Source organism: Ambystoma mexicanum, chromosome 5p, assembly GCF_040938575.1.
Source record: "Ambystoma mexicanum isolate Mex_15411 chromosome 5p, UKY_AmexF1_1, whole genome shotgun sequence".
Classification (NCBI taxonomy): Eukaryota; Metazoa; Chordata; class Amphibia; order Caudata; family Ambystomatidae; genus Ambystoma; species Ambystoma mexicanum.
The window spans coordinates 1,350,889,155-1,350,911,738 of NC_090930.1; positions in this window are offsets into that span (position 1 = coordinate 1,350,889,155).

A 22,584-nucleotide genomic window follows, 5' to 3' on the forward strand; every position below is an offset into this window, starting at 1 on the left:
CCCCGTCATCCACCGACCCCTCCCTGTCTATGTCGGCCCGCTTCGGGGGCCCTTATGCGCTGCGTACATTCTTAACCCTATAAAAACCCAGATCCAACCAACAGTGGCTGTCAAACTGCCCCCCCTTCCCTCCCCGTACTCCTCCCAAACTAAAAGCACCTGTAGCTCTAACTCCGCACCAACTGGGTGCGAAAGAACTGTGTCAACTGGTTGCAAGGTAATCGCTGCAGCGGATCGTGTGAGTCATCACCACCAATTGTGTAGCTGCTGTGGTCGTCTGTTCCTGTGCCGCCTGCAGGGTGCTGTTTGGTGTTGGTGGGCTCCCGGTCATCCATTAGCCCTCTGCCCCAGGCGTAGATTCCGTAGGAGCCGCTTGCTCCATTGCTTGCGGGTCTATCAGTGCTGGAGAGTGCCCCAGATTTGGTTCTCCTCCGCGTCGCCCTTTCGGCATTCGGTGTTCTGGCTGTGACAGGACATGCGTTTCAAGCCACGACCATGCCTCCTTCGGATTTTGAAAGAGGTGCACGGTTGTGTCATAGTGGACCTTGAGTTGCGCCGGGAAAAAGAGCGTGTGTTTTATGCCTAGCGAATGCAGCTTCTTTTTAACAGAATCGAAAGATTGACAGGCTTTTTGAACTTCCTTGGTATAGTTTGGAAAAAACCCGATTCGGTAACCATTGTATATTATGGGACCGGTGCTTGTGCCATTTGCAGCAGGGAGTCCCAGTCTCAATAGTTCAGCAGGCACGCCATTATAGTGCGGGGAGGTGCCCCAGGGACGGGGCGGCCCGCTGGCATCCTGTGCGTCCCTTCCACTGAGAAGAATTTGGAAAGTTTCAAGAAGATTTCCATATTGGGTCCTTCCTCTTTTTCTGGTACTCCAAGGATGCAGATGTTGTTTCTCCTGGCTCCTCCCTCACTGTCCTCCACCCTGTTTTCGAGTTGCGTAAGCTTCTGGGTGACCACCGACAGTTGTTTTTCCATTTTCTTAATGGCGTCCTCTGAGTCCGAGATGCGTTGCTCCGCCTCCCCGACCCTTGAACTCATGTTCTGCATGTCTTGTCTAAGGAAGGTCACTTCAGTTGAGAGGCCACCTATTTTCTCTTCCATTGAGGATCTGGAGTCATCTATAGCCTTCATTATGTTTCAGAGCGTGATTTGAGAGTCTTGTGGCACAACTTACATGTCTTTGAGTCTGTTAGCAGCGGTTGCGGGTGGCTGAGAGGCACCCACCATGTATTGGTCCATCTTAAATTGGAGACCGAACTTCTTGATCGTATCTTTCCCCATGATGCTGCGTGGTCGATCGGTTGTTTCACTACAGGTTTCGATTGTCGGTGTTGCGTCAGTGTAGGCTGGGGCTAAGGTTTTATTGCATTGGGTTGGTTGGTCCATGGGGCACTTAGTCAGTCTCAGCGCTTCTTCTTGCTCCTTTGTGATCCGCCTTGTCTGGATGGGGTGAGCCTGGCCCCTGTGGGAGGGTGATGCTTTGTTGCTGCTTGTAGTGTTAGGCGTCAAGTACATCAGAGCCGGATGCCTCCGCTCCTTTCTCCCCCTGTCACTGTCAGTCCATGTGGACCCTGGCTGGCCCTGAGGTGGTTTCGACCTTGGGTATTTGTGCCACGATTTTGCTTGTGATTGAGAGCACCTTCTTGTGCCCTTCTTCCTTTTGCGCGCCTCTCCCCGCCAGGCGAGGTTGCCAGACAGTAGTTTCAATGGCCCACGGCCATTATGGGTGCCTCCGGCAAGTTCTATGTGTTTTCCCGTGGAGGGGTGCAAGCCTTCTGAACCCAGTGAGCTCCCGGGTTCCGTAAGCAGTCAGTTGAGGTGCCAATCTATAGCTTAGAGGGGGGCCCGGCTCTGCTAGAAGTGTGGCCGGGGGGTGTCCCCCAGTTCCAAGGCATAACTTTGGGAGGATCAGGCTCCCCCTCCCTTCCGTTTATGCCCCAGGACTTCCAGGCCTGAGTATTGATGGTGTGGGTGCTCTTCACCCACTCACTTGCAGGACTCCTCTCGTGTGCTTCAGGCACCAGGTGCCAGGGTCTTGTGGTGTGTAGGCCCCGATCGCCGACCCTCTGGGAATCAGCAGTGAATAGTTGGTGAGTGGGGGAGGGGGCAGGGTGCACCTGCCACCACCCTCCCCGCTGGGGCTATTATTCAGTTTCAGCCGTTCCGCTATTAGTGGGAGGGTATGGCAGCCCCCGCCCCAGTTGCCCTCACCTCGATCAGCCTGGGGGATGGCCGACCGGCATTGGAGCTGTCTTCCCACGTTGTGTGGTCCTCTGTACCCCTGCTCCGAGGAGGGGGGGTTTTCTCAAGGGATTATGGCGGGTTCTGATGGTCCCCTCAGCTGCCTGGCTGGGGGACGAGCGACCGACGTCAGAGATGTCTGTTCGCGTCGTATGGCCCTGGTCCGGTGCCAACAGACGGTGAGGTTCACTGCGCCCCTGCCCCGAGGAGCGGGGGTTTTCTCAGCAATTTATGGCCATTTCTTTTTTTAACGATTTGTTTTATTGACAACATACATATAGGGCTGAACGAAACGGTCCGTTCCACCAGTAAGGCACAGAAGAATAAAAGAAACAGGTTGTCAGTTTTTCCAATCTTAACTCCCTTCCCACCACCCTCCTCCCTCCCACCCTAACCCAATGTCAACATACCAAGTTTTGAGAGTTCACGAACAATAATAGCTCTGGGGAGAACGGTTGTTTGCCAAGTACCAATTAGACAAATCACTTGACACAGTGGGTTCAGCTTGTGAATTGACCGGAGGGAAACAATCACAGTCTCAAGGAAGAATGGAGATAGGCATCTTGTGGAGGCAACCTAAGATACAGTATACAGGCCCATAGAAATACAATCCTCGTGGAGAAGAACTGCAGTCCATTCTTGCACAAAGTCTGTCATGGTGTCGCTCGTTATTGCGGTAAGCTTTTCATATATGAAAATCGACCTGAGTTTGCAGAGCCATTCCTCTTTGGACGGGCCAATGCACTTTTCCACTTTTGGGCGAGTGCTAGCCTCCCCGCTCTCAACATGGCCCCAATGACCTTAGGGAACGCATTCAGTTCTGTCTCCGATGCAGGGGTGCCCAGGAGGATTTCCAATGGCAGTAAGGTCGGGCAGAACCCCTCAATTTCCTTAATCCAGCTAAGTAGTTCCGACCAATAAACCTGAATGACTGGGCATTCCCACCACATATGAAACCATGTGCCCCGTTGTTGACACCCTCTGGGGCAAAAGGGGGACACGTCCCTAAACATTTTGGACAGGGTGGCCAGGGGGCGGTGCCATGAATGGAGAATTTTGAAGTTATGTTCCATAGCAGCCGTATACAGAGAACGCGTGAAAATGCATTTAAAAATTGCCCTCCACGTATGATCATCCAGAGGCATGCCCAGCCTAGTTTCCCAGATCTTTTTGAAAGGTTGTCTACCCTCCAAGTCCGCTGTTATCAAGACGCTATAGAATAAAGATAAGGAGCCCCTCCGAGTTGTGCTTTTGGCCAGGATAGTCTCGAAAGGGGTGAGGGGGCATTTGAGACGATCGGCCCAGCGAGGGTGGGTCAAGATCCCCTTCAAGCGTATGTATTCGAAGACTGAGGGAGGGTTGTCCGCCAATGCTTCGGTCAGTTTGTCATATTCTATAAAACCCTCCTCACGATACAATTGAGAGATTCTCTCCAGGCCCATGTCTGACCAAGATTGGGTGTCTCGGAATCCCTTGGAGCCCAGATCAATAGGGGGGCCCCAGAGCGAAGTCAGGGGGGATGGCCAAGAGGATAGTTGTTTGTTAGCAGCGTTGGGCTTCCAAACCGCCCAGAGGGCCGCCAAAGTGGGATGAGTTCTGAGATGTGGGGGGAGAACCCTAGGGGGGGCCCACAAAAGGTCTCTAACTTTTCTCGGGTGGGCATGAATGTCCTCAATATATATCCAATAAGTTCCCATGTCATCCCTCATATGTTCCAACATTACTCGGAGCTGGGCTGCTTTATAGTAAAGCCTGAAGTCCGGGAGACCGCATCCACCATCTGACTTTGGAAGGGTCAAGGTAGAAGTCTTGACTCTCGTCCTTTTGCCATTCCAGATAAATTGGAGGACCCGGGATTGGAGTACCTCAAAAAAGGCCTCGGGTATCATCACAGGGAGCTCCGCGAAGAGATAAAGGAGGCAGGGCAAGATATTAATCTTCACCGTAACCATGCGCCCCAGCCAAGAGAGTGTAAGGGGAGCCCATCGTTTAAGGTCGCTACTAACCTGAGCCAAGATCCCCGGGAAATTGCTTTGGTATAGTTGGGAGAGGTCTCTGGGGATTTATGGCCATTTGTGATGTTCCCTTCGGCTGCCGGCCCCAGCCGTAACGCAGGACCGAGCGGGAAAATGGCACAAGTGACCCCGCTGCACTTCAGTTTGCCCGTTCACAGGGTTCCCATGCACGTTTTCTTTTAGGAATGCAGTCTCTGATAGTGTCTCGGTTCCGCAGCCCGGGCTATGTTTGTCGGAACACAGGCATGCGAGGAACCAGGATGAGACTTCAGGATATTCGCAGCTACACGGGAGCTATGGCTGCTCACGTCCTCATGGCTCCGCTGCACAACAGCACCCCCAAGCCTTCCTCGTCGAGCCACTATTGACTTACAGGGTGCTCCTGAATTCGAGGTGCAAGAGATTTGTGATTTGCGCATTCAACGTGAGGTGCTCCAGTTTCTAGTAGACTGGAAGGGCTACCCTAAATGTGATAGCACCTGGGATCCACGCAGCTTTGTGCATGCCCCTCGTTTGGTTCGTGAATTCTATCTCAAACATCCCTGGAAGCCTGGGCCTCCTGGCCTTTCTGGAAGGCAGCATAGTGTCACGCCACTGCCACTTACCTGGGTGAGGGGGCGGGGTCGCCAAGGCCAGCAGGTCCCGTCATGGAGGGTTTATCCCCATTACCGTCTATGGCGGCCGCGTTTTCTTGCGGCCTGTGTTCCCCTGAGGGTATCCATAGCTGCAGGTATGCACATGCGCAGGCAGCCGTGCCCTGCCTTCCGCGCATGCACAGTTCGCTTGGCATTGGAGCAACGCGGGCTTGCATTGCAAGCCTTGTTGTGGTCCTGGTCCCTTATCAGGATCCCACCTACGGAAACAAATGCGTCTCAGTGCGGTTTGTTTCCTGATCGCATGCTACGCTCCTTGGCTCTGTTCCTGCTTGCTCCAGCAGTTACCTGTTTCCTTGTCCCCTGCCTTCCTGGTTTCTGGTCTGGTTGGGTTCCCCTTGGTTCCTGGTTTTGCCCCATGGGGTAGGGGTTCCCTCCATCCTTCCTTGGCTTCCCTGGCCTCCCTGGTGCCCTTCATTTCTGTGTCCTCTTGCCTTCGATCTCTGTTCCTTGATCCTCCCTGGCACGCCATTGCCCTGTCTCTAGTCTTCGCTTGGGTACCTTGCCACCCAAGATCTTCGCCTACCATCTGAGTACCACCACGCTTCCTGAGACCTGCATCAGACTTCGGAGTCCAGCTTACCACATCTATTGAACATCAGTTGGCCTTCCCTTCCAGTGCTTGCACTGTCCTGACGTCACGCTAATCAGGGAAGCGCCCTCCTGTGACGTTGGGAGCCGGTCCACTCCCGACCTAGTGTTTTCATTGGGTGGCTGTTGGGCTGGTTCCTCTCGTTACCCTTTCTTCACCTCAACATTCAAGACAGACTGGCTACCTCTCTGCGTCCTTCACCTGGAAGCTCAGGGACGCTTTCGTTAACAGATCCCCGGGCACTAGCCATGGAGACACCGTCAGTTTTCTCACAATTCACAGTCTCTCTTGGTCACCTGGACAAGATCCCCTTCCACAGGTGATCAAGTTAGTTTCAGTTCCAATGTTCAACAAAAAGAAAGAAGGAAATCCGGGTTCACAATAAAGTTTCAATTCAGTTCTTGGCTCGTTCACTGTGTCAACAGAAAATTCTGTAAACAAATGTTCAAACAAAAGAAAGTTTCCTCTTCTTCTTTGAACAATGACTTTCCAGTTCATCAAATAGCATCAATGTTATTTCAGGCCAAGATGCTATGCCACAACTTATAAATGTCAAAGAAGAAACACAGTTCCTTGTTAAGTTCAACCAGACACAGCTTCTGGTAAGGTTAATGAAACACAGCTTCTGATAGTACTTCTTAAGTTTCTTTATAATATTATGAGTCCCAGTTTATATCTTTGTCAGGATGACTTCACAGCACCTCTGTCTTTAACTGAACAACTCATATCAGGTTAACATCTGCAAAATTAACCATGTGAGTCTACTCACCTGCTCCATAGTGTTCTACATTTAACTGTGCTTCTGAAGTTTTAAATCCACTGACAACCACAAGTATTAATACAGCTACGGTAGTTTGTATCTTTGTGACTTTGAACAACTTTTCAGAAAAGACAAAATTCCCTTTAGTGAACCTCAACAACTTCAAGTAAGCAAAGTACTCTTCTTCTTCTGACCATTGACTTTCTAGAAGGGCAGCCTCTTTGCCACTCTTCTCTTTCTGCAACAATAACCAAAAGGCCCTTAAGGATGTAATTCTACCTTTCATCTTCATGGCTTGGGCAATATGGGTTATAACAACCTTGAGGGAACGATCCCAAGCAACAAGTTTCCCTTTTTCCCAACCTTGAATTTGCCTCTTTGCTTTCTGCCAAGCAGAGGAGTTTAATCATAGGCCTTGTTGTCAGCCTCTTTTGGCTCTAGGCAATTCTTACAAACCTTTGGTTTGGGTAATGTCTATATCTTTTTTGACCTAGGGCAATACTTGCACCACTCTTTGGCTTTGGGAAAGGTTCAATTCACTCGTGGCTGGAGCACCACTTGTTTCACTCTTGGCTTGGGCAATGTTTGTTCTCCATAACTTATAAAATGTAATGTTCAGTCACAACTTCTGTGTTTAATTGTTTTTATAAATGATTCTTAGGTTAACCTTCACCTCAGAATCGTTTTTAGAAGCATGCAACCATTCTCTCCTCTGTTTTCAGAGGTGTTAATATTCACTTAAAGAGATTCACAGTGTTTAACTCATATGTGAGTGAAATGAATAGAGTTTAGTGGTACGCAAGCGCTACTTTTCAGACTTTCCATTGTCTGACAATCAACGGTCAGTTTCTCATAGCTTTCACTCAAGTGCTTCTACTTGGATACAGTTGCCTGCCATTGTTCGTGCAAGGGATCAGAACGCTCAGTAACACTCAATGGCTTCTGTCTTGCTTGCTTCACGTGCTGCAGGGTTTGGGCTGCTTCTGGCTTCTTTTGGACATATACCTCTCCTCGATAAAGGTTTCTTTGGTCCTGCCATGTGTTAGGTAAGATTGTATGCAGTACCCTTTGCGAACACTACAACAACCCTGACTACAGGTAATAGGAAACCCAACCTTTGGTATAAGCTTGTACTACACAGTTTTGGTCGCGTGTTGAGCACCTAGGCTTATCTCAAGAGGTGTCAATGTGAGCTGTAGGGAAGTTACTCAGAGATTCACAGTGACAAGTATTGAATTAAACACTTACACACAAGGTTTCTTGAATAAACAATTATTAATTTATTTATCAGTCAGTTAGGTAAGCCTTCTTCAGAAGGGTGCAATATAACAGAAACCCTCAAATATACTTCCCAAAATACACACTCTTAATATCCCTAAATCAGGGAGTACCCTTTTGGGATAGCCCACAGACACAACCAACCTAAACCCTTAGGTGACTGCAATAGCTACGGTGCTGGGGACATTAATATATCACTGTTGCATTTAGGATCATTTAGGAGTAAGTCAAAGGAAAAGGTTATTAGAACATACAAGATACCACAGACATTCTTTAAGCAGGCAATTACTTTCAGATCCCCCAATAAGAGTCATTCAGTGGAACTAAGCCAAAGTCAATGGGAAAAAGTCTATATGAGCTTAAGTACTTCTTTGCAGGTAAGTAAGAAAAGTCTTTACACAATGTTTTAGAGGTCATTGAAGAAAAAGAAGAATCAATGTAGGGCCACAAGCCGTTAGACTTGTGAGTAGTAGAAGATGCAAGCAACTCTACAGCGAGAGGTAAGTTCTCTCAGACTTTTACAGTACCTTTGTATTGAAGAAAAGGTGCAGCAGATGGCTTCTGTTCCTGAGCAGCTCTGCAGATCTCACTCTTCCTGGGCCTCAATCATGGGGACAATAAGGAGGACTTTTGGGGACTTGTGCACTGCAATGGGACGGTCACTGCGCACAACCAGCAATCTTGAAACAAGTGGCTGTTCGGTGTTTCAGCTTCTAGCGTCTACGGCAAATAGCAACACTGCGGTTCCTGGCTGTCGAGATGGACTTTCCTTGCTTCTGGGGTCCCGCACTCTGTTGAGGGGGCGCAGGCTCAGTCAGTCCTGCTTCAAGGGAGTCCGGAGGATCTTCCTGGAGCTCTTCGGCAGCTTAAAAGCAATGCACACAATCTGGTGTTCCTCACCCTGGCGTTTCGTTTTTTCATCAGCAACTCTGTGGAAAGTCAACCAGCTCAGAGAGAATGTCCAGGTGGCTTACTTGGGAGTTGATTGGTCCCACCAACTCAAGGGGAGAAGTCGTCCTTGCAGGGGCTTCTCTGTCGATACGAATTTGGAGTTTCAGCACAGCAGCAGGGCTTCACCGGGCACACCAACGGTCCAGGAATTGCAGCAAGCATCCTCTTCAAGTTCTTCTTCGGTTCCTTCGTCCAGTGGTCGACTCTGCCTTCCAAGCCAAAAGCCTTGCCTTTTATTCAGTTCTCTCCCATTCATTCCAGCCTAGCTGTCAGTCAATCAGCAGGATGGCTGTCCCTGCCGGACAGTCAGCCGGCCAATCATTACAGAGTGCATTTGGGTCTCCTGGGAGAGTAAGCACAGGGTGTTTCGGGCACCTCCATCACTTCCTGTCTACCACAGACACCCTGGAGCCATAAGCGGGCTTCACTCGTGAATCCAGCCAAAGGCAAAGCGAACAATGGGACCAAACCTGGTTTGGCGTGTAGAGTACATCTCAAGAAGTACCTGCCCACAAAGAAATGGTGAAAAAAAGAAGACCGGGGTCATTTTGACAAAAATTGCACCCTTGGGTGCTTTATTGCAGCTGCGAACGCAGCCCACGGTAAATGCGCATTTATCTAGGAAAGGGTAACATAAAAATGTTTTACATGAGAAGCTAGACAAAGGGGATACTATGTAACCCCTCCTGCACCCTTTTGTAAGATAGTGTGTGCTGGGTCTAGAAAGTTTCAAATGTAAGTAAAGTCAATTTCACTTTACTGCTCTGGGAAACAGTAGTTTTATCCCAGGGAAGGTATTTAAACCTTTGGGAAATTTGAAAGACTTCCAGGTGCCACTGCACTAAAGGTGCTGTGCGACACAATGTAAAAGATGATGGCTATGGAGTTTGTCAGACTCCACAACCAAAAGAAATACAGAGTTCTAAAATCACATTAAAATACACAAGAGAGTGGGACACAAGGGTCTCACTCTCTCCAGGTTAAAAAAATCAAGTTCTCAAAATCCAGCAAAGTTGCTGGGGGTCTCTAAGGTAGAGGGAATTAGCACATTTCTGAGAATTCTCCCTAACACTCGCCCCCCCCCCAGACTAAGGGACAGGAGGATTTAATCCACCCCTGGATGAATCTCCTTACTCCAGTCGGTCATCATTTCTGGAGAGACCATCAGCATTTTGGTGATTACACCCTTACCTGTGTTCAATGGTACAATCAAACCCCTGTAGGTTGATTGACCATCTTAACAATTTAGGATTCTCCCCCTTCATCTGCATTATTCATCTCAAGGGTTGGTGGTCTGTTTGAATCACAAAGGTAGATCCATACAAGTATGGTCTAAACTTCTTCAAAGACCACACAATGGCAAAACATTCACGTTCTAGAGTTGCCCACCTTGTTTCAGATTCCTTCAGTTTTCTACTGATGAAGCAGATCGGGTGTTCCCTGCCTTTCTCATCCAGCCGACTCAGAACTGCACCTATACCTGTATTGGAAGCATCTGTCTGTACAATAAAGGATTGGTTGTAGTCGGGAGCTCTTAAGACTGGAGCTTGACCAATGTCTTTCTTAAGTCCTTCAAATGCCTTAGTGCACTCCTCATTCCACCTGACCTTCTTCGGGAATTTGGGTGAGGAGATCACATTCAAGGGAGAAGCTATGGTCCCTTAGTTCTCTATGAAGTTCCTATAGTAACCTGTGAGACCTAAAAACGCTCTCACTTGGGTTTGAGTAGTAGAGGTGCCCTAGTCTCGTACAGCTTGTACTTTGCTAGGCAATGGACTTATTTCACCTCCTCCTACCTCATGTCCAAGGTAGACCACTTTACTCTGACCAATTTGACATTTTTATTTGCCTTTATGCTCACATTGGCCTGCTCAGGAGCCTGCAATACATATCCTAAGTGGTCAATATGTTCCTTCTAAGTAGGGCTGAACACTGCAATGTCATCCAAGTATGCCATGCAGAAGTCCTCCATCCCATTCAGAACATGATTCACCATCCTTTGGAATGTAGCAGGTGCATTCTTTTGTCCAAAAGGCATAACCTTGAACTGATAGAGGCCTCCTGGGGATGAAAATGCAGTTTTCTCCTTGGCTTGGTCTGTCAGAGCTATTTGCCAATAGCCTGAGGTTAGGCCAAATTTACTGAGGGGCTTGGCTGAACAAAGTTTCTCTACCAGCTCATCTGTCCTAGGTAAAGGATGGGCATCAGTCGTGGTGACTGCATTAAGAGCTCTATAGTCCACACAGAATCTCAACTTCTTGGATCCTGCCTTTGATACTAGCACAACTGGACTAGACCATGGGCTTGTAGAGGGATCTATTACCCGAGATCAAGCATCTTGTTGACCTCTTCATGTGGGTTCTTACATGGTCTGACATTCTGTAACCTCTGCTTTTAACAGGTAAACAGTCACCAGTGAGAATCTCATGCTGGCCCCAAGGGGTCAAGCCTGGTGATAGTGAAAACAAAGGGGGGAAATTATTTAACAGAATTTGCATTCCTCCTGTTGTTCTAGTGTCAGATCAGAAGAGAGATTAACTCCTTCTATCTTTCCATCTAAAGGTTGTCCCCTGAGGAGGTCAGGTAGAGGCTCACTCTCCTGCTCCTCCTGAGCAGAGGCTAGAAGCAAAGCTCCCAGTTCTGGTCTAGAGACATAGGCCTTTAGGCGGTTGGTGTGAAAGACCCTGGGGGCCTCCTTAGGATTGCCTAAACCACCAAATAATTGACCTCTCCAAGTGTTCCCACAACCTTGAAGGGTCTAATCCACTTGTCATGCAAGGCCCTCTGTCTTGTAGGTACCATAACTAGAACCAGCTGGTCTTGACTAAACTCAACCATGTTGGCCTTCTGGTCATACCAATGCTTCACCAGTGCCTGACCTGCTTTCAAGGTATCGGAAGCTTCTGTCATCATGTGTGTCATTCTCCTTTAGAGACCTAACACATAGTCAGTGACTCTCACTGGCTTGTGGGAAGGAGCACTCTCCAACCCCTCCTTGATTAGGGCCAATGGACCTCTAACCGGATGACCATAGAGAAGCTTAAAGGGGCTGAAGCCAACCCCTTCTTGAGGGACATCTCTATAAGCAAAGAGAAGGCATGGCAGTAGAAGGTCCCACTTTTTTCTAAGGGGTTCTTCCAAAGCACCTATCATGCTCTTCATAGTTCTGTTAAACCTCTCCACCAATCCATTGGTTTGGGGATGGTAGGCTGTTGAGAACTTGTAGGTCACTCCACAGTTTTTCCACATGGCTTGCATGTAGTGGGACATAAAGTTGGATCCCCTGTCAGAGATAACCTCCTTAGGAAAACCTACTCTGGTAAAAATACCAAGTAGGGCATTGGCCACTGCCTGAGCAGTAACAGTCCTCATAGGTATGGCTTCAGGATACCTAGTGGCATGGTCTACCACCACGAATATAGATTGGTTGCCTGAAGATGTTGGAGGGTCTAAGGGACCAACACTGTCGATTCCTACCCTCTCAAAAGAGCTCCCACCACTGGGAGAGGCACCAAAGGTGCCACGTTCTTGGCTCCACTCTTGCCAGATGTCTGACAAGTGTGACAGCTTCTATAGAACTTATTTACAGCAGACCCCATCCTGAGCCAGTAGAAATAAAGATAAATCCTTTCCTTGGTCTTCTTAAAGCTTAAGTGACCAGTCAAATGAATCATGGGCTAACTGTAGAAACTGAGGTCTCACTTCCTGGGGCACTACAAGTTTTCTTTAGTCTCCTGGGGTAGACTCAATAGGTTCACTGTAGAGGAGGCATTTTCCCAGTACAACCTGTGCTTCACTGGCTCTTGCCCTTCTAGCTCGGAAGCTGCCTGTTGGTGAAGTCCTTCAAGAGTAGGAGGTATCCAGGCATTGATTCAAAAAAATAGTTTCGAATGCCAAAAGTTTCGACAAAAATGTTGTCGAAACTTTGCCATTCGAAACTATGGCTGTCGAAACAATCACTATAAACCAGATTAGGACACTCTCTTTGACCTCTGCTGAAGTCTGCCCTACCGTGGACACCTTCTGCAAGCAAATTCTGCAGCTCAGGGTGGTCTTTAGGATGCAGATTTCCAATAGGGGAAGGTCTTCTGCCAGCTCTGTGTCATCAGTAGCTGATTCACCATCTTCTCGTTGTACCTCACACTCAGCCTCAGCTGGTGGAGTAGTGGCAGATGCGACTTTGGACTGTCCTCTCGGGGATGTCCTGGTTTGATGCACAGGAGTGCTATCTTTCTTGTTTCCTGAGAACTTAGGTTTCCCCTTTGTCTCTTTCTTCCTGGAAATAGAACATGTTCTTCCTGTGGACTGGGTGTTAAAGTTTCTTCTGTAACAACCCATTGAGAGTCATTCAAAGTGAGCTCTCTGGCTTTCTTAGTCTGCTCCTTCTTCCTTTTATTGGGATGCCTGGGGGTGCTTGATACGACTCCAAGAGTTTTAAAGCCATTCCCCAGCAGGACTCTCCCACGCAACTCACTTTGTACACTGACAGGTATTCTTACAGTCATATTGTTGCACTGGATGAAAGTTGATAGTATTGGAACCATCTCGAGAGGGTATCCAGCAAGCTTAGTGGGGACTTTGGGTGCCTTAGCAACATCCTCAGGTTTGAAAAAGGTTTCATCCACCACTGTAATGCTGACCCCAGTGTCTCTAATGGTAGGGGTTTCCTGTCCATTCACAAGTACACTGTCCTTGTAGCATTCACATCTACATTCTGCTGTTCCCACAGACCCAGGCACACTAAAGAAACACTGGCAGAGACGCCAATGGGGTCCTCAGCCAATAGTTGAAAGTTTCCACTTGCCATATGTACTTCTCCCTCAGGGATGAAGGCTAAGAAGGCAGTGTGGACCCCTGAAGGTTTACCCTTGCATCTGGGATCCCTTTCACATGGTCAGTTGAGCCACAAGCATAACATTTTCCAAATGTTTTGACAAATGGGGGTTTGTGCTGACCTCCCTCTGGTTTGGCACCAGAGGTTTCACTAGACTGACCAGGTTTCTCAAATGGCTTACCGTTCCTATGTTTGTGGCCCTCTTTTGGATGGGAAGTTTAAGAATGATATTTGTCATCTTTCTTGTGCTGTTTCCCCTCATCCTTTTTGTGAATGGCCCCAGAATCCTTGTGAATACCCGTGTTGGCAACCCACAAGTCAGCAGGTTTTGCTAGCTTCTTGGGATCAATCTCTTTAGAGTCAGCCAAGTGCTGTCTCAGCTCAGGAGAGCAGGCATCAAAAATAGATTCCAACATAAATAGATATATCATTACTTCAAAGGAGTTCACTCTGTAACCCTTAACCCAACCATTTAAGCTTTTCAAACATTCACACACACAGGTAGCCCAAGGGGTACCATCAGTCTTTTTGAGAGTCCTAAAACTCTTAAGGTACTGGAAAGGAGTTTTCCTAAATCTAGCTACCAAAGCTACCTTCACATTTTCATACTCCAATCTGTTGGAGGTTAGGGGGCCCCCAAGGAAGACACAGACACCACCGGGTAAAAGAACATCCACTTTTATTCAGATACAATCCGTAAGTGCCGTTCCCCGGCACCCTCCTCCTCCCTCCATGTCACTTCCTCTCGTGACGTCTCGATACCCAGCGAGGGGTGCCTTAAAGGGACAGCCACTCATAACAATAACCCCCGACGAATGTCCTTATAAGTAACTTTGAAACCGTCCAATTGACAACAACATTAACACTCCTCCACCAACCTGGGAGGTCTCCTGATGCTCCTCTGGGGTCTTCCTCGCGGCTCTAGACTTGGGCCGCCGCCAGCGTCTTCCTCGGGGTTGACCTGATGTTGAACCTGTGGTCCGAGGGGGACCCACCCTTCATCATGAGCGTCGCTATGTTCAAATTCAGGATCTTTGGGAGGTGGCCTGTCTTCTGTTCCTCTCACAACGTGCTTGAACCTCGAGCTGTTGCAAGTCACCTCGCGCTCTCTGTTCACGGCTGTGACCATCATTACTTTTACCGCTATTACTTGGAGCGGCTCGGGTGCGAACTGTGAGTCTGTCTTTCTTGTTGTAGCCCTTTGAACCCACACTTCATCTCCTAGTTGGAATTCCTTATACTGGGCTATCCTCCTTCTATAAGTCTGCTCCCGAGTCTTCTCTTTGGTTTCTTCATCCCTTTTGATGACTTCTTGGTCTGCTTCAGGTCGCCTTGCTGGATTGTTGACGATTCTGGTCCTGACTTGATATTTCATCATGAGCTCTGCTGGAGTTCTGTTGGTGGCTTTGTGAGGCGTGTTGCGATATTCTCTCAACATCCTGCATAGCGCTTGGTGAGGATCAACCCCCTCTAGTCGTGCTCTTTGTATCGTCTTTTTGATGGACGCCATGAACCTTTCTGCCATTCCGTTCGCTTGGAGCCACCTTGATGTTACTCTCTGGTGACGGAAACCCATGTGTTTTGCAAATACCTCAAATTCATGACCGCTGAAAGGCGCTCCATTGTCTGATTTCAGGGTGTCCGGTATTCCCCATTCACTGAAGACTTCATCGAATGTCGCAGCGACATGGGCAAACGCTGTTGACTTGACACGTTTCACAATGGGGAATCTGGAGTGTTCATCAATGAACGGTAGTAAGTAGTCTCCTTCCTTCCGTGGTCCGTAAAATCAACCGCAACTCTTTCCCATGGATGTTCCGGGATTGTGGTTATTCTGAGCGGTACTGGGGGCTCGGGTTTTGCTGTGCACTGACATGCTGCACAGTTTTTAACCCACCGGTCGACTATATCGTCCATGAAGGGAAACCAGACATTGCATCTTAATTGTTTTTTTGTGTTCTCTGCTCCACGATGTCCCTCATGTGCCGTCTTGATGACCTCCGAGCGCAAAGTAGTGGGGATAACCATTCTGCATCCTCGTAGCAGGATAGACTCATCCTGGACTGCTAATTCCGTGTGCACTCTCGCCAGTCTCTCAATCTCATTGCGGCATGTGGCAGGGTGATTTAGGATTGCTATGCGAAAGTCTTTCCATTTGCCGTTTGCCGTTAAGCTGATAGCTAGCGCCATTGACGGATCTGCGGCCGACGCAGCAGCAATAGTTTCGATGGATATGGCGGGTGGTAACGCATTGGCGGTGACTTAGCTAATATATTCCAAGTCACCCTGCCGTGGTGCATGGTTGACAACCGGATGTCTAGAGAGATAGTCCGCTGGGTTGTTCTCACCACCTGGTCTATGTTTGATGTCAAAATCATACTCTTGCAAACGGATACCCCACCTCTCGATCCTGGGGGGCATTTTCGTACGTGGGTTGCCAAAAAGAGACAGCAAGGCTTGATGGTCTGTGATTAAGGTGAACTTTTTTCCAATGATGAAATTATGGAAGTGTTTGCACACCCAGACAGCTGGCAGGCTTTCCTTCTCTGCCTGGGAATAGGCAGATTCTGGTGGGGCTAGGGCTCTGCTGGCATACGCCACTACGTGCCTCGGGTATGTGTCCTGACCACTGGTTTGCGCCAAAATAGCACCCAGGCACACGGGACTGGCGTCTACCACTATATCTGTATGCTACTCAGGGTCAAAATATGCTAACTTTCTCGCCTCTGTGAGAGCTTGTTTAATAGTGTTGAAAGCTGCTTGACATTTCTCCGACCATGCAAACGTGACATCCTTCTGCAGTAGGTGTCTCAGGGGGTCAGTGATGGAAGCAAAATGTGGAATGTATCGAGCGCAGTACCCGGCCATCCCTAGGAACAACCTAATGTCGGCCACCTGGTTGGGTCTGTCCAGCTGAAAAATGGTCGACACTTTTTTGGGGTCAGGGGTCATTCCATCCGCTGAGAAAATGTGGCCAAAGAACTTGAGTTTGGCCTTGCTGAACCACCATTTGTCAATGTTGAGGGTTAGTCCAGCGTCCTGCACTGCCTGGCATGCTTCTCTGAGAGCGTTATCATGTTCGCTGCGAGACTTTCCGAAAATTAGCATGTCATCACTGTAATTAAGGGTCCCTTTTATAGGACGTATGATCTGTTGATTCGTTTCGTGAAAGATCTCAGCAGCGGAGGAGATCCCATAATTGAGCCGCTTGTAGCGGAACAGTCCATCATGGGACGCAAATGTGGTGATGGGTCGTGAATCAGGATGAAGTACCAACTGATGGTACCCTTGGTTTAGGTCGAGTTTCGAGAAGAGGACAGCTTTGTTTAGCTGAACTATCATGTCCTCAATCTTGGGTCCTGGATGTCGCTCTCGCTGAATGGCAGTGCTGGCTACTCTCATGTCCACGCATAGTCTCAGTCGACCACCCTCTTTTGGGACAATTACAAGCAGTGAAACCCAAGGTGTCGGTCCCGTGGCCCTTTCAATGATGTCATTGCGTAGCAGTTGGTCTAGCTCTTTTGAGACTGCTTCCTGTAGGTGGAATCTTACCCAACGCGGGTGTTGTGGGACTGGCTGAACGGCTGGGTCTATGTGTAGCTTGATCGGTGGGCCTTTCATTTTACCTAGACCATGACACAGTTGTGGGAAATCTTTGATGATGTCATCCTTTGTGATGGCAGAGTTGTCACGAGATACCATGGTACGTATTTGTCCTTGCTTGCTGGCATTCGACTCAGACGATCCAATGACATCTCCCTCTCTGACCTGTATGTTGATTAGACCCAGACATGATGCCGTCTTGTAACTCAGCAAACACCGCCCTTTAGTGGGGCTTCTTATGACATGAATGACGGTGTTGGTGGACTTGTTGGCAAAGGTTAGTTTCCTTTTGAATGATCCTATGCATTTCAACGGAGCATCTGCTCCCCATTGGTATATTTTCGAGGTTGACGGGTGCAGAATCGGTTTGTTGTGAAGTGATTGAAACTCTTTTTCTCCCATGACATTTACCGTTGCTCCTGAGTCAATTAGAAAACAGAATCGATTGTCACAAATGTCAATTGGTATTCTGGGCACCTCCTGGGCTTCCTGTCCATCCATAATGAGATTGACAAACTCATCATGGGCATACGGGTCAAATGTGCTCTCATAGTCGTAGTCCCTTTGAGACTTGATTATCGGCTCGCGTCGTACCAAAGGTGGTCCATCATATTCATCCATGACTTGTACGGGTTGTCCTTGCGCCGCATATTCCTGGCCGTCTTCATCAGGATATACTTCCTCCACCACTCGTACGTATCTCCTCAGGCCTTGTTGATAGAACTGTGACTGGTGAGACTGGGTTGGGAACATTCTTTGGGTTGGTCTGACCTGTGAGTTCATACCCAAACGTGGTGTGGGAAACGGTTTTCCTTCTCTGCATACAGATTGAAAGTGTCCTTCTCTACCACAGTTGCCACATTTTTGTGAGAGAGCCGGGCAGGAGCCTGCATGTGGAAATGCCATCCCACATCTGTAACATTGACTTTGCATGCGTGGGGTCGGTGTGCTGCTCGGATTGCAGCTTCTGTCGTAGCTTCTGGAGTTGCCAGCATTGATTGCCGCTATGACGTCACTCTTGTCGTGTTTGGTAGAGGCATTGCTGGCCATGTGTGATGCTTGTTTTTCCACTCTCTCGAGTATGCGTGCCATTGCATTCACTTCTTCAATAGTAATGGGTTTCTTTAGCAGCTGCTTCTGTAGCGTCACTGACATGCATCCCTCTATTACCCTGAGTCGAAGTGCTTCATCCAGTGAGAACGCGTCAAACTGGCAATGCGCTCCTTTGATGCAAAGTCTCGTGAGGAACTCATACACCGTCTCGTCGCTGCACTGAGAGCATTGGTTGAAGACATATCTTTCATAATCCCTGTTGGGGACGATGACAGCGTTTGTTTAAAGCTGCTATGAGGCTGTCAAAGTCAGTAATTTCTGTTGGGGGAATGGTTTTCATCAGTGTTTTTATCTCTGTACCCGCCGTGTTAATGAACATACTGCGTAGGCGTGGGGAGGTTTCTTCCCCTGCAGTGTCAATAAAGTTATTGAAGTCCTCCAACCATTCCACCCACCTTGCTCCTTTGTCAGTGTTAGGGAGAATTCTCTGAAAAGGCTAATTTCCCAAACCTAGTGAGTCCTCCAGCCCCTTCCCAGTACGTTAAGCGGTTTAGGACCCGCAAAAAGCATGATGGTACCCCCTTGGGCTACCTGGGTGAGTGAACGCTTGAAGAACTTAGAGGGATGGATTAAGGGTTACAAGGTGAACACTTATGAGGGAATGAAGAATCTTGTGATGTTGGAGTCTATTCATGATGCCTGCTCTCCTGAGCTCAGACAGCACTTGGCTGATTCAAAGGAATTAGATTCCAGGAAACTAGCTAAGGCTGCTGACTTGTGGGTTGCCAACAGGGCTACTCACAAAGACTCTGGGGTAACTCAGAAAAAGGAGGGGAAACAACCAAAGAAGGACTCCAAAGAGAATTCTAAAAATTCCAATCCCAAAGAGGGCCCCAAACAAAACAATAAGGGTAAGCCACAGGGGAAACCAAATCAGAGTAGTGTACCCTCTGGTGGAAAACCAGAAGGAGGTCAGAGCAAGCCACCATTCCAGAAAGCATTTGGTAAATGCTATGTTTGTAGCTCGCCTGACCATGTGAAAGGAGATCCCAGATGTAAGGGTAAACCTTCAGGGGTCCAGCTTGTCTCCTTAGCCTTCGCTCCAGAGGAGGAAGTACAAATGGCAAGTGGAAACTTTCTACTGCTGGCTGATGAACCCATTGGAGTCTCAGCCAGTGTTTCTTTAGTGTCTCTGGGGCTGTGGGAACAACATAATTTAGCTGTCTATAACTCTATCCCAGAAAATACTAAAGAGTAATACTAAAGAGGTGAATGGTCAGGGGACTTCTGCCATTAGGGACACTGGGGCCAGCATAACTGTGGTGGATAAATCTTTTTTTCAGGCTGAGGATGTTGCTAAGGCACCCAAACGCCTCACCAAGTTAGCTGGAGGGCCTGTGCAGATGCTTCCCCAATTACTCATCCAGTGTAATGACATGACTGTGAAGATGCCTGTCAGCATACAAAGTGAGATACCAGGAAGGGTTCTGTTGGGTAATGACCTGAAGACTCTTGGAGTAGTGTCCCATATGCCCAGACCTCCTAGTAAAAGGCTACAGGAGCTCACGAGACCTGCAAGGGAGAGAACCATGAGGGGTACTCCCAAGGAGATGATGAAGAAAGATATCACTCCTACTCCACTGGAGTTACAACTTGCTATCACTGAACAAAAAGAAGCAAAGGGGAAACCCAAGACTTCCAAGAAACAGCCAACAGCAAGCACTCCAGTGCTTCCAACAAGGACTTCCCCTAGGTTATCCAAAGTTACACCTGTAACTCCACCTCCAGCTGAGGCTGTGAGGGAGGTACAACCCTGTATGGTTGAGCTAGACTCTGAAGAAGAGCTAGTGGAAGGCCAAGAACTAATTGGAGATCTGGATCCTGTTGACCATCCTGAGCCGCAGTCTTTACTGGCAGAAGGTGGACCCAACAGGGCAGACTTCAGTAAGGGGCAGAGAGAATGTCCAACTCTGGAAGGTCTTCGCCAACAGGCAGCTTCTCAGGCTGATGGGCAAGAGCCTGGGAAATATAGGTTGCACTGGGAAGATGGCCTCTTCTACAGTGAACCAACTGAGTCTGCACCTGGAGACTACAAGCGGCTTGTAGTACCTCAAGAAAACAGACAACAGTTCTTGCAACTGCTCCATGAGATTCCTTTGGCTGGTCACTTGAGTTTCAAGAAGACCAAGGAAAGGCTCTCACTCTACTTTTATTGGCCAAAGATGGGGGCTTAGGTAGATAAGTTTTGCAAGAGCTGCCATACCTGCCAGACTTCTGGCAAGGTTGGGTCCAAGAATGTGGCACCTTTAGTGCCTCTCCCAGTTGTGGGAGTCCCAGTTGAGAGGTTAGGGATTGACATTGTTGGTCCCCTTGATCCCCCAACCTCCTCAGGCAACAGGTTTATCCTTGTTGTAGTAGACCATGCTACTAGGTACCCTGAGGCAATTCCTATGAGGACTGTTACAGCTCTGGCTGTGGCTAAGGCCCTCCTTGGTATTTTTACCAGGGTTGGGTTTCCTTAGGAAGTCATCTCTTACAAGGGGTTCAAATTTTATGTCCTACTACATGAAAGCCATGTGGAAAACCTGTGGAGTTACTTACAAGTTCTCTACCGCCTACCACCCTCAGACAAATGGGTTGGTAGAAAGGTTCAACAGAACCATGAAGAGCATGATAGGTGCTTTAGAAGATCCCCTTAAAAGAAAGTGGGACCTTCTATGCCATGCCTTCTCTTTGCTTATAGAGAAGTCCCTCAGGAGGGAGTAGGTTATTCTCCCTTTGAACTTCTTTATGGCCATCCAGTCAGAGGTCCATTGGCCCTGATTAAGGAGGGGTTGGAGAGTGCTCCTTCCCCCAAGCCAGTCAGAGTGATTGACTATGTGATAGGTCTCCGGAGGAGAATGTCACAAATGATGGCAGAAGCAAGTGATAACCTGAAAGCTGGACAAGCTTTGGTCAACATTGGCATGACCAAAAGGCTAACTTGGTTGAGTTCACTCAAGACCAGCTAGTTCTAGTTATGATCCCAACAAGGCAGAGGGCCTTGCAAGATAAATGGATGGGACCCTTCAAGGTTGTGGGTAAACTTGGAGAGGTGAACTATCTGGTGGACTTGGGAAATCCCAAGGAGGCTCCCAGCGTCTTCCACACCAACCGACTAAAGGCGTATGTCTCCAGGCCTGAAGTAGGAGCCTTGCTTCTAGCTTCAACAGAAGAGGAAGAAGAGAGTGAAGCTCTCCCTAATCTCCTCAGAGGCTTACTCTTGGACGAAAAGATTGAAGGAGTAAATCGCTCTTCAAATCTGACACCTGAGCAACAAGAAGAGTGCAAAGCAATGTTAAACCAGTTTGCCTCTCTGTTCTCACTTTCACCAGGCTTGATCCCTTGGGGACAGCATGATATACTCACTGGTGACTGTCTGCCAGTCAAAAGCAGAGGATATAGAATGTCAGAAAATGTAAGGACCCACATCAAAGGGGAGGTCAAGAAGATGCTTGACCTCTACTAGTCCATGGTCTAGCCCAGTTGTGTTAGTACCAAAGGCAGGATCCAAAGAATTGAGATTCTGAGTGGACTATAGAGCTCTTAATGCAGTCACTAAGACTGATGCCCACCCTTTGCCAAGGACAGATGAGTTGGTGGATAGACTTGGTTCAGCCAAGTTCCTCAGCACATTTGACCTTACGTCAGGCTATTGGCAAATAGCCCTGACAGACCATGCCAAGGAGAAGACTGCATTTTCTACCCCAGTTGGCTTATACCCATTTAAGGTTATGCCTTTTGGATTGAAAAATGCACCTGCAACATTCCAGAGGATGGTAAATCAGGTTCTGGCTGGGATGGAGGATTTCTGCATGGCATACTTGGATGACATTGCAGTATTCAGCCAATCCTGGGAAGAGCATGTTAACCACCTAGGACATGTTTTGCAGGCTCTTGGACAGGCCAATCTGACCATAAAGGCAAGTAAATGCCAAATTGGTCAGAGTAAGGTGGTCTACCTTGGGCATGAGGTAGGAGGAGGAGAAATAAGGCCTTTGCTCAGTAAGATTGAAGCTGTGCAAAATTGGACAACATCTACTCCTCAAACCCAGGTGAGAGCCATCCTAGGCCTTATTGGGTATTACAGGAATTTCATAGAGAACTATGGGACCATAACTTCTCCACTGAATGTAATCTCCTGTCCCTTAGTCTGGGAGATGGGGGCGAGTGTTAGGGAGAATTCTCTGAAAAGGCCAATTTCCCAAACCTAGTGAGCCCCCCAGCAGCTTTGCTGGATTTTTGGGGTTTATTTTTTCTCCTCTTTTTCTCCCACTCTTAGACATGATTTGAGGTGTTCCTTTGACTTTGTATGTGTTTGATGGGCTATGGGGTCCTTTACCCCATAGGGCTTCATGTGTTTTTGATATGTGGGTTACACAGCACCCTCCGTGCAGTAACCCAAGGGTGTCGTAGCGACCCCCAAAACATAGACTCCATACCCTGGGACTGACTACTGTCTCCCAGGGCATGTAAAGTCACCATTGGCTTTACTAGTCTTAAATTGTGAACAGAACCAGTACAAACCATCATATTGTGGACGTACTGGTCGGGGC